We start from the raw sequence: 5198 nt of genomic DNA, 5'->3' as shown, positions 1-5198 counted from the left end.
GGGAAGGAGGAGGGATAAGGGGGGGGGCAGAGAGATTTTTTTTGCTCATTATTTATTTTTTTTAAATAAATGCTTTTAAGTGGTTTTAGGTTCTTTTGAATAAATAATAATAATTTAAAAAAAAAGGTGCACATCTTGCTGCTGTAGAGTTCTCAGAGGGTTAATTTCTTTATAAATATATACATATATCTCACAGTAAATATTTGTATAAAAACAAAAGAGAAATAGAGATGTCTTTAAGTAAATTATTGCTTTTAAAGAACCTTCTATGATTGTACAGTGTTACCTGGGAGAATAGAATAATATATACAGATGTATTTTTAAATTGCTGCGTAGGAGGTTGTGAACTGGGCGGGGGAGTGCCCATGGCTGGCACAGCAAGGGGGAGGGGGTTGGACCCTCCCCAGCCCCTATTCACACCCCCCATTCCCCAAACCCCGTAGTGAGGATCTAGCTCTGGAGAGTTGTCGTATATATATAGTATAGTGCTCGTCCTGGCCAGGGACCACACTGGTATATAGTGTATAAATATTATTTTTGCCTACCTGTGAGTGCTCTGAGTTACTGGGTTTTTTTGTTGTTTTTTTTTTTTTTTTTTTTTTTTGTCCCCTGCCATCAGGGAGTGTTGGGAAGGCTGCCTGGGGTCAGTTTTGGTCAATTGTCAAAGAAAAGGGGTGGGGAAGAAAGGGAAAAAGAAGTTTAAAAAGCCAAGAAGTGGCTTTTGTGGTGCTTGGGTTCTCCAGAGGTTCTGGAAATGGAGAGGGATGCTCTCAGGGTGTGGGGTTTGGTGTTGGTCATGGCAGGGATGGAGCAAGATCCTGGCAGGAAGGGGCTTGGAGCTGAGCAAGGAGGGGGGGATGACACATCCCCCAAAAGAGCCTCTGGTCATTTCTTCCATCTATGGAATTAACTCCAGCATTACACTTGATCTTTGGAGGATGGGAAGGGTTCCAGAAAGGAAAGAGTCACTAATCCTCTTGGCCAGCATTCTGCAGGGATTGCCCTCAGCTCAGGGAAGCCCTGGTCAGGGACCAGGAGGCTGGACCCATTGCTGCTCCCACCTGGCTTCACCCCAAAAATTATGCCCCAGTGAGAGCAGAAAGTGGCCACATCCCCACACCCCAAACCCACCGGCTGCAAAGAGCCCCCTCTGTCCCTGCAAGGCACAAGAAGAGCAACTTCTGTCGCCAAGGGGTGTCACACGTCCCCGCTCGGCCGGGCAGGGGGTCCCCAGGGCCCTCGGGACGAGCCTTAGCTTCTCATCCCCCAGTTTAGTGCACTTAGTCTTTTAGGGCTGGGACAATCACTTAGTGCTTAACCTTTGCGATTCGGTGCCTGCTTGACCTTCCAACCTTTTCTAGGAGATGAATTCAGAGCCACCTTTTCTATCTTTAATAAGGCAGAACAAATATGTTTTATTTTTAAACCCTTCTGCTCTTTCTTTTCCCCTCGTGCTGACAACCAAATGAGTCCCCTGTGTGTGTGTCCCTCTGTTTCTTGCACGCTGAAATGAGACTGTGGAATCTGGAACCTGCTCTCCCACCCCCCCCCAATTCAGGGATGCTGCCACGGGGGGGTCGGTGCAGGGCAGGGTCCAACCACTTTAGGAGCAGGGAGGGGGACATGGGACAGTGTCCCACCTCATGCCACCCGTCACCTTGCTGAGCCCCAGTGCCCACCAGCTGCACACATCTGTCCTGCTGCCCCTTTCCCAGGGAGCACCATCTGTCCTCCATCCCACCACTCCCCAAAACACACATCCAGTGCTCCCCCAGGCTTGGCCCCACGTGGTTTTGGGGACCAAGACCTGGCACCAGTTCACAGGGCCAGGTTGGCAACTGGGAGCACTGGTTTCCCAGGGGTAAAGGGCCAAGTCCGTTTGCTGGGACGATGGTGACATGCAGGGACAGGGAAGCTGATGGATCCAATGGGAATGTCTGTACCTTTTCCACCTCCGGTGTCTCTCTGTCTCATTGCACATATATTTGAGATATATGTGACAATGTATATATATATTTGTAAAATGTATTTCAGATGACAAAACTGGCCAATTTTCTGTTGTTTTAAATATATTATATATATTATATATAAGAGTCTCCAAAAGATATAAATAGACTAGAGAAAATAATATAAATATGTAATAAATGTATTTTGATCTATTTAAAATATCTCGTGTGGTGCTGTATGTTTTAAAGCTCATAGGGAAGTGTTTGCCTGGAGAAAACTTCAGCTGTGGTTTGGAGGCTGTCACTTGTCACACATATTTGTGTGCAGCAAATTGGACTGGGGGCAGTGGGACAAATACAGATGTTTTTCAGAGACTTTTAGCAAATACCTGTCCTGCTGCCTCTAGGAAGGAGCAGAAAACCCAAATCTGAATTTTCCTTGTTATCCTGCAGGAGAGGATCATTTTTTCCTCTCTGCCAAAGAAGGGGCTGGAGGGATCCTTAGAAGAATGGGGGGACTGCAGGGTCCCCTCCCCATGTAGCCCCTCCTGAGGGTACCACTTGCTCAGCTGCTCTGCCCTGATGGCCACAGGACCAGATCATGGCAGCTCAGCCATGCAGGGAGCCCAGAGATAGGAAAATGTGTCTGGAGCCCAGGCAGAAGGAGCCCAGTCATCTGAGACTGATCCAACAAATCTTCCCAGAGCGACCTTAGTTGTCCTTGGGCTCCACAAGGATCTATTTCCTATGGGCATCACCTCCTCAGGGGACACCAAGTGACAGTTTAAATGTCATTAATAGTGTGTCACGGCCAAAGGAAAGCAGAGCAAGTCTCTAGGTTGCTATTTCTGGAGAGGTTAATGGCCTGGTGGACGTGATCTCCTGGATTTTCCTCCTGGCTTTTGCACCTGGCTGGTGCTGGAAATGGGGCCCTTGTACCAAGATAACCTAGAGAAATTTTTCCTCATCGTTTCTCAGGCTGGTCACAGGTCTGAAGCCAGGCTGGTGACTGATCCCTTCCCCTTAAGATGGTCAGTTGGGTCCCATCAACCCCATCCCTTCCCTGTCAGGCTGAGCATGACTGAGGAGCACAGACTGTTTAATTCATCCAAGGGGGAGTCTGAGGGGTGACTAGATTACAGCATTTGTCACAGGGAGAGTACACTGCTACAGAGGTAACTTAATCTACCAGGGAAAGGCATAATAACCACTTCTTCCTGGATGCTGAAGGCAGACAAATAGGAACTCCTTGGAAATAAGGAGTGATCTTCTAATAATGATTAGCTATTAGACCAAGCTACCCATCTCTGTCTCTTAATGCCTTTAAATCTGGACCAGATGCTTTTCTGGAAGCTTTTCTCTTGCTGAGGAGAGGAGCAGGGTTATTGGGGAAGGTAATGGGCTGTTACAGGCAGGCAGGAGGTGGGATGGGAAAAAAAACACACCCTGCTCTCCTCCAAAACACGGGCTGGATCTTGGAGAGGAAACTGCCTGAGGGATGTTCTCGCAGCATCTTTCTTGGGAAAAACACATCAGCCTGTGCAGCAACTTCCCAAAGATCCTGGGCCTCTGCTCTCAGGTTTGTTTCACCATGCAGTGACTCCTGGCGCAGCAGTTTGTGCTACAAGCCCCATCGCTTCCTTTGGGGAAGTATTTAATGATTCCAGAGCCAGCAGCTCCCCAGGGATGGTTTCCACTGCCTCCAGAATTCCTCCCTCAGTGGCTGCTGATAGCAGAAACCCCCAGGGAGCCTGTGATGCTGGCACCATGGGAAACGTGCTACCAGGCCAGTTGGTCTTGGCTTTACTTCCACTGCAACCATCCCTAACTTTGGGGTGCAGAACTAAACTAAAGGGGGGTGCAGCTGGGAGCAGCAGGGCTAGGGAAGGACCTTTTCCTTGCTCACACCTAGCAGACATGGCCGGGATGTTTTCAGCAGGGATGCTCATTGATGAGCTGAGATTGAGGAGTTTCTTCACTGACAACCTCCACTTCTAACACTCAAGATGTCTTTAAATGCTAAAACCATCTTTAAACTCAGCATCACACCAGCCCTCACTCCCACACAGGGAAGGCACCACGTTGGTTTGACTCCTGACAAATCCTCCCCAGTCATGCTAAGGTGATGCACCACATTCCAGAGAGGTGGAGGCACGAACTTTGCCCTGCCCCTGCTGAAGATCCTGCTTCTCCACCCAGTCTGGATGCATCCTCCTTCCTGGATGCTTTGAGAAGCTACAAACCCCTCAGAACTTACTCCCTTGCCCACCTGAATTGCCCCAGTGCCATCCTGGGAGGCCAGGAGCAGCTCGGGTACCACAGGGCGATATCCATGGATGCTGGGTTGTCTCTGGGGGTAACCATAGTAACAGAGCAGCATCTCTGCTCTCCTGCCAGCAATTTGCTTTTTCATCCTGCATTAAGGTGGACCCTCTCAGACTCCTTCCTCTGTCTCCACCTGCCCTGAATGGTAACACCAAGAGCTCTCCCACCAAGGGCCTGGCTCTCTGACTCTTTGTGCCACATCCCACGCTGGGTTTCATCCTGCTGCATAACAGGATACTGCCAGGGAACTGTCTCCACCATCCTGCAGGGAAGGCAGCAGCTGGAGTTTCTCCTTAACACAGATTTATAAGTGTGAGTGGGACAAAATTAGGGGTTTCCTTACACTTGTTGTTAAAAGGTCACTGTCAAGGTTAAAAACCTTAAATACTCACTTTCTTTTAATTGCAACAGGCCTCCACTAGTAACAACACACCAGCTTATTAGTATGGATTGAATTTTTCAGCACTGAATGCAATTATCACCCATTAAGTGCTTTTTTCACCTTTCACATTCCTGCCGGGGTGGGGAAGGCAAACACATGAGTCAGCGTCCCTTTTTCGGTCGGTTTTTCGGCCGTTTCAGTGACGAGCTGTCGTGAATCAGCACAGCTGCCAAGTTCAGGTCACAAACGCTCACCACCACACCGCTCCTGGAGAAAAACACGGAGTTAAAGGAAGCCAAGGAGAACCCCCTGTCCTGACCCCAGGGGGGTTTTTTTGGTGGAAAAAAAAAAACAACACACCTCAATTCAAATGAACAAATTTGGAGTCAAACCGGGCAGGGCAGCGCCGCGCTAAGGGAAGATGTGCTGGAGGGTTTCTGATGGGATAGCAGAGTTGTGGATGGAGAGGGAAGAGAAGTGTCCAAACTGGGGGACCAACACCCCTTCCCCAGCCAGTCGGTGCTTCTCCTCCCCCTCCCCCGCCG

The sequence above is a fragment of the Chaetura pelagica genome, unplaced genomic scaffold (assembly GCF_000747805.2).
Source record: "Chaetura pelagica isolate M959 unplaced genomic scaffold, ChaPel_1.0 scaffold213, whole genome shotgun sequence".
NCBI lineage: Eukaryota > Metazoa > Chordata > Aves > Apodiformes > Apodidae > Chaetura > Chaetura pelagica.
This window is presented reverse-complemented; position numbering follows the sequence as displayed.